This window comes from Triticum urartu, chromosome 5A, assembly GCF_056163025.1.
Source record: "Triticum urartu cultivar PI428250 chromosome 5A, HENAU_Tu73, whole genome shotgun sequence".
Lineage (NCBI taxonomy): Eukaryota > Viridiplantae > Streptophyta > Magnoliopsida > Poales > Poaceae > Triticum > Triticum urartu.
The window spans coordinates 317,082,053-317,091,117 of NC_141877.1; the positions used below are offsets into that span (position 1 = coordinate 317,082,053).

General features: G+C 49.2%; 1 long non-coding RNA gene across 1 annotated transcript; it reads left to right on the forward strand.

The window, feature by feature from the left end:
- The first annotated feature begins 7,050 nt into the window (after positions 1-7,050).
- On the forward strand, positions 7,051-8,500 carry LOC147971215 (uncharacterized). Its single transcript, XR_015604582.1, has 2 exons — positions 7,051-7,701; positions 7,780-8,500. It is a non-coding gene; the product is annotated as an uncharacterized LOC147971215 (long non-coding RNA).
- The last annotated feature ends 565 nt before the right edge of the window (positions 8,501-9,065 follow it).

The following is a 9,065-nucleotide window of genomic DNA, read 5'->3' on the forward strand; positions in this document are numbered from 1 at the left end:
CCCTTGTCCTTGTCTTCGGCAATTAACTTGCCGGCCTACTTGAACACCCAACAATCCCTGTTGGTGTGATTGGCTGGCTTGTATGGGGTGCCGTGTATTTGACACGAGCGATCGAGTATACGGTCCAAGCTGGACGGACCCGTCGTACTTTGTTTGAACGGCTTTTTCCGCTGACCGGGTTTAGAGCCTTTGAATCCGGCATTGACTGTCGTGTCCTCAGTACTTTCACCGTTAATGCGGCGTTTATGCTTGTTGCGACGTGACCTGCTATTGCCATCCTTGGTATCTGGGGTACCATGGTTCTTTGATATGTTATTACTGCGAGCCAACCAGCTGTCTTCTCCCGCACAAAAGCGGGTCATGAGCGTCGTGAGGGCTGCCATAGATTTCGGCTTTTCTTGACCAAGGTGCCAGGCTAGCCACTCGTCTCGAATATTGTGCTTGAAAGCCGCTAAGGCCTCCGCATCCGGACAATCGACGATTTGATTTTTCTTTGTAAGGAACTGAGTCCAGAATTGCCTGGCCGACTCTTCGGGCTGCTGAATTATGTGGCTCAAGTCATCGGCGTCTGGTGGTCGCACATAAGTGCCCTGAAAGTTGTCGAGGAATGCGGCTTCCAGATCTTCCCAACAGCTAATGGAGTCCGCTGGCAAGCTATTAAGCCAATGCCGCGCTGGTCCTTTGAGTTTTAGTGGGAGGTACTTGATGGCATGTAAGTCATCACCGCGGGCCATGTGGATATGGAGGAGGAAGTCCTCAATCCATACCGCGGGGTCTATAGTGTCGTCGTATGATTCAATGTTTACAGGTTTGAAACCTTCTGGGAATTGATGTTCCATTACTTCATCTGTGAAGCATAAGGGGTGTGCGGCACCTCTGTATTGGGCTATATCGCGACGTAGATCGGATGGGTCCTGCCTGCTGTGTTCGGCCCGGTCGGATTTGCTTTTACTGTATCCGGCGTGACGTGTATCGTCTCGTAGAGTGGTGCGCCCTCGTGATCCATAGATCGATCTTGAATGCTTTGCTTTGTCCTCCAATATGTCTCGTAGGTCCGGCGTATCTCCCCATGCCTTTTTATTTGAATGGCGTTGGGGTGGAGGCTGAGTTTTTGGCCGGAATGCCTCTCTATCGCGGCCGCGAGGTGGCTGATCAGCTGTTTCATACGCTTCTTCCTCCAGTCGGGGAAGTAACCGCTTGGATAGCTCTTGGAGGGACGCTCGAGTTTATATTGCTCGGCCACAAGGACTTCAGTCCATTTGTCAGCTAGCAGATCTTGATCAGCTTGAAGCTGCTGCTGCTTTTTCTTCAGGCTATTGGCCGTGGCCATAAGCCTGCGCTTGAAGTGCTCTTGTTCGACGGGATCGTCTGGTACGGCAAATTCATCGTCGCCGAGGCTTGCCTCGTCTTCGGAGGGGGGCATGTAATTGTCATCCCCCTCCTCTTCGCCAGCCGCTCTCTCAGGAGAGCTGGCTCCTTCATCCTCCTGCTCTAAATCTTGCTGGAGGGGATTATTGTTGTCTTCGGCGTTATCCGGAGTGTTATTATCTCCTGTGCCGGTATCACCACTTTTGCTTTGGCGGGACTTAGAGCGGCGCCGCTGACGTCGGCGCTTGGGTTGCTTCTTGGAGGGGTCATCCTCCATTCTCTCATCGCCATTGCCTTCATTGGGTGTATCCAGCATGTATATGTCATACGACGAGGTGGCTTTCCAATGCCCTATAGGTGCTGGTTCATGTTCGTCTCCTACATCGTCGTCCATACTGTCGATGTCTTCGGAGTCGAAGTCGAGCATGTCAGTTAAATCATCGACAGTGGCTACAAAGTGGGTGGTGGGTGGGTGTCGAATTTCTTCGTCGTCCGCATCCCAGTCCTATTGGCCATAATCCGGCCAGGGCTCTCCTGATAAAGAGAGAGACCTTAGTGAATCCAGAATGTCGCCGAAGGGCGAGTGCTGAAAGATATTCGCAGCGGTGAATTCCATGATCGGCGCCCACTCGGATTCGAGTGGCAGGGGCGCGGATGGTTCGAGGTCCGAAAGAGAGTCCGGCACCTTGGAGTCACGGGCTGCGCAGAGGATTATGTTGGTGTTCGGCTCGATCGTCGTCGAGACTGCAGCCCCTGAGGCGGTGTCTAGCCACCCTTCCTCAATTGGCGCAGTTGGCTCCGAGCTAAGGGTCGGAGCTGGTGTGGGCGCGGCCTCTGGAGTACCATCCGGTGGCAGAGCTAGGTCATACCCATCGAGATAGTGCGGCGCGCCCGGCTGTGGCTCGAATCCGTCGAAGATCAAGTCCCCGCGGATGTCGGCCGTGTAGTTCAAACTTCCAAATCTGACCTGATGGCCAGGGGCGTAGCTTTCAATCTGCTCCAGATGGCCAAGCGAATTAGCCCGCAGTGCAAAGCCGCCAAATACGAAGATTTGTCCAAGGAGAAAGGTCTCACCCTAGATGGCATCGCTATTGATGATAGTAGGAGCCATCAAGCCTAACGGTGACGACACAGAGGAACTCTCAATGAAAGCACCAATGTCGGTTTCAAAACCGGCGGATCTCGGGTAGGGGGTCCCGAACTGTGCGTCTAGGCCGGATGGTAACAAGAGACAAGGGACACGAAGTTTTACCCAGGTTCGGGCCCTCTTGATGGAGGTAAAACCCTACGTCCTGCTCGATTGATATTGATGATATGGGTGTTACAAGAGTAGATCTACCACGAGATCAGAGAGGCTAAACCCTAGAAGCTAGCCTATGGTATGATTGTATGTTGTGATTGTTGTCCTACGGACTAAAACCCTTCGGTTTATATAGACACTGGAGAGGGTTAGGGTTACACAAGGTCGGTTACAAAAGATGAGATATCCATATACGTATTGCCTAGCTTGCCTTCCACGCCAAGTAGAGTCCCATCCGGACACGAGACGAAGTCTTCAATCTTGTATCTTCATAGTCTAACAGTCCGGCCAATGGAGATAGTCCGGCTGTCCGGAGACCCCCTAATCCAGGACTCCCACAGCAGCGGTGACCCTATGGATGTTCCCCTTGATTCTTTCAGAATTTGGGTGCAAATCCATGGGTTGCCGGTTCCGATCAAGACCGTGGAAATGGGATGTACCCTTGGCGAGAAGCTCGGCACCATTGAGGGAGTCCTGGACTAAGGGGTCCTCGGGCGGTCGGCCTGTTGGACATGGGCCGGACTATTGGGCCATGAAGATACAAGATAGAAGACTTTCTCCCATGTCTGGATAGGACTCTCCTTTGTGTAGATGGCAAGCTAGGTGGCCGGATGTACTATTTCCTTTCTATGTAACCGACTTTGTAAAACCCTAGTTCCCTCATGTGTCTATATAAACCGGAGAGATTTAGTCCATAGGGACAATGATAATCAGATAGGCTAGACTTCTAGGATTTTAGCCATTACGATCTCGTGGTAGATCAACTCTTGTAACCCCCATACTCATCAATATTAATCTAGCAGGATGTAGGGTTTTACCTCCATCGAGAGGGCCCGAACCTGGGTAAACATTATGTTCCCTATCTCCTATTACCATCAACCTCAGACACACAGTTCGGGACCCCCTACCCGAGATCCGCCAGTTTTGACACCGACATTGGTGCTTTCATTTAGAGTTCCACTGTGATGTCGGAGTCAGGGTTGATGGCTCGCCTCGTGATCAAGAACAACATCACCGCTGATGGAGCCCTAGCCTCAGGCCAAACCCTCCGGTTGGGTGGCTTTATCATGACCGTCCGTTCGGCCTGTGAGCCGACGATGACTTCTCAGGTCATCAAAAATCGCCTCCGAATTGACTCCGAATACTCCAAGCAGATGGATCCAACGGAATTATCGTCCTTGAACAAACTCCTGGATCGCATTGCCGCCTTGGGGGTCGCTACAGACTATGGTCGGATTGGGCTTAAACCCGATCAGAGAGAAATCAAATATCCATCGATCACCCACCAGATAGCGGTAGTGGAGGAGCAAAACAACAACTCTCCCTCTATACTGAGGACGAACTATGTTCGGATCTCCGAGCTCGAAGAGCCGGATACCTGTCCATGGAACGACATGCCTTGTCCTTCGAACTTGGAATCACACGGTAGACCTGAAAAATCGGTCGATCTCCCGGAGCCCGAACTATTCAGCTTGGAAATTTCTCAAACTTTGGATCCCAAATTGGGTCAGGATTCGGACTTAAATCCACCCACCCACCCAGATATATGCGATCTCACATACCTACGGCAACGGTCTTAGGAAATAGTCCATCACTTTTGGGCCAGATTCCTCCTTTTCAAGAACAAGATCAAGGACTGCCGCAGCGAAGACGCGATCTCAATATTCCGCAGTAATTGTACGGACGAAGGAATCCTCAATGATATCAACCGCCATCACGTATTACACTTCGCCGACTTGGCAACCATAGTACAGAAGTATTGCGCAATGGAAAGCACCTGGAAAACTCAGGCGGCTCATTGGGAATCGCCAGCTCCCACTCAACCTTCTGTCTAGACAAAAAGGATGCACCCTCATGGGGCGCCCGACACAGCAGTAAAGAAATCCAAACCCATTACGGGGCGCGGAACTGTTCTGGAGGGATGGCTCGATAGGCCGTGCAAAATACTCACAACACCGGATACCATACCTACCCACAACCTTAGAGCATGTTAGATACTCCGACAAGTGGCCAAGAGTGGCGAGGATATCCTCACCAAAAATACCTCAGGACAACTCCCCCTGAACACGACGACCGTGGAGTATTGACGGTCTTCGAGACTTTCACTTCAAACAATTGGCGCAAAAGGGCACTCCGCGACCTCGCCGAAGTCTGTCAAGTCGCAATAATAAATCCTTGGAATGACATGACCATAACTTTCAATGTCAGTGACGAACCAGAAACCCGGTCAGTCCGGGCACCAGCCGCCTTGGTCCTCAATCCAATTGTGGACGACTTTCGACTCACCAAGGTGCTCATGGACGGAGGCAGCAGATTAAACCTCATCTACGAGGATACACTCAGTAAAATGGAAATAGACAGGGGCCGTATCGAGCAAAGTAGCATGACCTTCCAAGGAATTATTCCCGGTCAGGAGACACGATGCGCGGGAAAAATCACACTTGACGTGGTATTCGGTGCGCCGGAGAACTATTGGTCCGAAGAGATAACCTTCCAAGTGGCCCCTTTCAATAGTGGGTACCACGCCCTGTTGGGGCGAGATGTATTCACACGCTTTCAAGCCATACCGCATTATGGGTGTATGAAACTCAAAATGCCCGGGCCCAACGGTATTATCACTCTCGCTAGTGATCCGGATATAACCCTCCGCGCTGAAAAGAAAACAGCCTCCTTGGCCCTTGAGGCACTCTCTGAGGCCCTTGCGGTCGAAGAGTTAACGGCGCTGCGCTCAATGGTGGATAGGGACGACATAATCCTCGACAAGCGCTCCAAATCCACCTCCTTCAAACCAGTAGATGAAATAGTCAAATTTCAAGTCCATCCGACGGACCCAAAGAAGACAACCTCCATCGGCGCACAACTGGACCCGATGGTGGACGCCACACTATGAGCGTTCCTACACGAAAACTGGGACATATTCGCCTGGCACCCTTCTGATATGCCAGGAATCCCACGAAGGTTGGTTGAGCACAGCCTCAATATATTGAAGGGATACAAGCCAGTTAAGTAAAGACTGCGGCACTTTTCCGAACCCAAACGACAAGCTATGGGGGAGGAGCTAGCCAAGCTAATTGAGTTCGGATTCATCAGAGAAATAAAACATCCGGACTGGCTAGCAAACCTGGTGATGGCGACAAAGAAGGATAAATCCTGGCGCTTGTGCGTTGATTTCAAAGACCTCAACAAAGCTTGCCCTAAGGATCCATTCCCCCTCCCCCGCATCGATCAAATTATTGATGCCACTGCAGGACACAACTCATTGTGTTTCCTCGACGCGTATTCCGGATACCATCAAATTAAAATGAAGGAATCCGACCAAGCCGCAATGACATTTATTACCCCATACGGGCCTTTCTGCTTCAACACTATGCCCTTTGGGCTCAAAAACGCCGGTGCCACCTACCAACGCATGATTCGAACATGCCTGGAGAAACAAATCGACAAGACAGTTGAAGCGTATGTGGACGACGTCGTCATCAAGACTAAGCACGTCGAGTCATTAATAGATGACTTACGTCTCACATTTGACAATCTCCGGACATATGACATTAAGCTCAATCCGGAAAAATGTGTTTTCGGCGTCCCCTCTGGAAAACTAATGGGCTTCATTGTTTCCAGTAGAGGAATCGAGGCAAATCCAGCCAAAATCCGAGCTTTATCACAACTGGATACACCAACGGACCTTAAACAGGTCCAAAAACTAGCTGGATGCGTGGCAGCTTTAAGCCGCTTTATCTCCAGACTAGGAGAAAAAGCATTGCCACTTTATTGACTTCTCCGACGCACCGATCACTTCGAGTGGACAGATGCAGCAACGGCCGGATTGGAAGAAATAAAGGCTCTTTTAGCAAGCAACCCAATCCTAGCCACGCCAAGTGTCAGCGAACCAATGTTATTATACATATCTGCAACACACCAGGTGGTGAGCGCAGTACTTGTCATCGAACGAGAGAGGACGGACACAAATTGCTGCTCCAGAAGCCGGTATGCTATGTATCCACTGTCCTAACTCCATGCAAATCCCGGTACCCTCATTATCGAAAGATAGCATATGCAGTCTTCATGGCATCCCGGAAGCTACAACACTACTTCCAAGAGTGCTCGATCACGGTGGCTTCCGAAGTTCCACTGAATGACATAATTTAGATACATTAAAACTGAGCATCCTCCCAGCCCTTTCAGGCCATTAGCACTCCCAGCCGTCGGATGGACACTTTTTAGCATTTCCAGCCATCAGATTTGCAATGAATTGCTCCTAATCCGGCTCCTTCGCTAATAACGATCGCTAACCATGCCGGGCCGCTGCTCCAGTAGCTTTTTTGGGCATTCCAGGTTGATATGGGCCTAATGGGCCTCTAGCAACCTCCCTGGCTTCTCCGCACACAGCGACTGCTCTGGAGAAAAAGGTACGGAGCACGGCGATGCGGGTAAACCTAGGTACGCGGTACGCCGCCTCCCTCGATCTCCTTCCGTCTGGAACGCTGCTACCCTTTCAGCCGTCGTTTCCACTCATCCCCAAACCCCGACCCTCCCAATCCTTCTCCTCTTGTGACCGAGGGTGAATCGTTTGTGTGCCGCCACTTCTGCGAGATGTCGCCGATGCGCAAGGAAATTCGAAGGAGAAGTGCTACACTTGCAACCCCGGAGGCGGCGGCGACCGCCCCTTCATAAAGACGTCCGTGAAGGTACGGTCAGGAGAGACAAGGCGTGACGAAGAACTCTCGCGTCCTGATTGCAGTTCGATGTCCCTGCCATCGATGTATTTAACAGCCGTCTGCAGAGTGAAGGCCAACGACTAAGGTATCTCGTGAAATTCAATCCCGCCCTCCTGATTCAGTTCATGACGGAAGCTGCTAACACCGATTCTGAATTTAATAGCAACAAAGCGTTAGGATTATCCCTCTGGTTCAATCAATTTTTGCAGTTGTTGTGTGTTCGCGCTCCGTTCATTCACTGGTGAGTGGCGACCACTGACCAGCGAGCATCTATGTTTCCGTTCCCCTTTCATTTCAGACGTATTTTTTCGGTACAAGGTAGTCTTGTTGTTGAGTTCCTACTTCACAAAACAGATTTTCAGGTCAGCAAGTAACTATTTTTCATATACCATGCAGATTCAATTTCACATATTGGACATTCCTTTTCCGATTGTTCTGGTGCTTCGATCAGAAGTGCCCCGTCGAATTAATGAGTTAAGCTGTCGTTAATGGTAGTGGAGGTGCGCCACTCCTATGCTGATGTTGGAGGTCAGTTGCAGTCCCCTTTGCCTCCCTCCTGCTCCTATTTATATGTCATCACCCGCCTGATCACCCGGTCTTCCGTCGTCGTGTTCGATGTCTCCACTACTCCTGCGATACCTCCTAGATCAGTCATGGCTCTCCAAAGCTGAATTCTTGTCGATCTTCCATTTCTTTGCCACTTCTCTTTGTATCGTGCAGAATTTCTGACCACAAGAGAACGACAAGGAGGCAGTGGCGGCCAATTTCATATGCGAGGTGGCGAATCTGGGCGAGCTGCCGCTAATGTCTCGACAGTAATTAATCGAAGTGATCGTGTTTGTTGTTCATGAACATGCTATGGCAGAACAATTCAATTTCTGGCCCAATTACTTGGTGAGAAAGGCATCTAGGTAGCAGCACCCTAATTCAGTTTGTTATCTCAAGAACCTCAAGTGTATGTAAGATTTATTTCTCAGGTTGTTGATCGCTAAGCCTTCCTGTTGTATATAAAAGCTTATTTTCATTCCGTTCCTCTTGTCGCTACAAGAAATTTAACAGAAACAGAACCTATAGTTTTACGTGATTCATTAGCCACCATTAAATTTCCTTCCTGTTATGTATTTTGTGTCAGTCCCGTTTCCTTTTCCCTCCATGGAGTCCTTAATATTATTCGAATAATGTTGAGCTGGTGCAAGTTATAGATTTGTGATTAGCTCTTCTCAAAATCTATGAACCTTGGCTTTGGAAATACACATGTTGTCTTGACTATTCCTAGGTTCCTGCCTATTTTACCATTTGACGATCACAATTACTATATCATAGTTGCTGTAAGATGAGTTTTAAACATATGCTGGCACCTACATATATTATGAAGTGTGATTTGATATATATTGCAAAGAAATAGCAATGCCTACTTGTTCTGGATATAATTTGTATCAGTTCACAGCTGATCATACATTTTTATTTGTTAACATAAGAAATCTTTGGCTTCTCCTAATTATACCATTTTTATTTGTACATAAGAAACCTTTGACTTCTCCAACCACTGAGTACTGAAGTTTCTATATGTCTGGATTTCTCAATGGTCAATCAATTTGTTACCATATAGTTGAGCACTTGAGCAGTCTGCCAATATACGATTATAATTTTACTAGCAGGAAGCTAAACAAGAAAATATAATT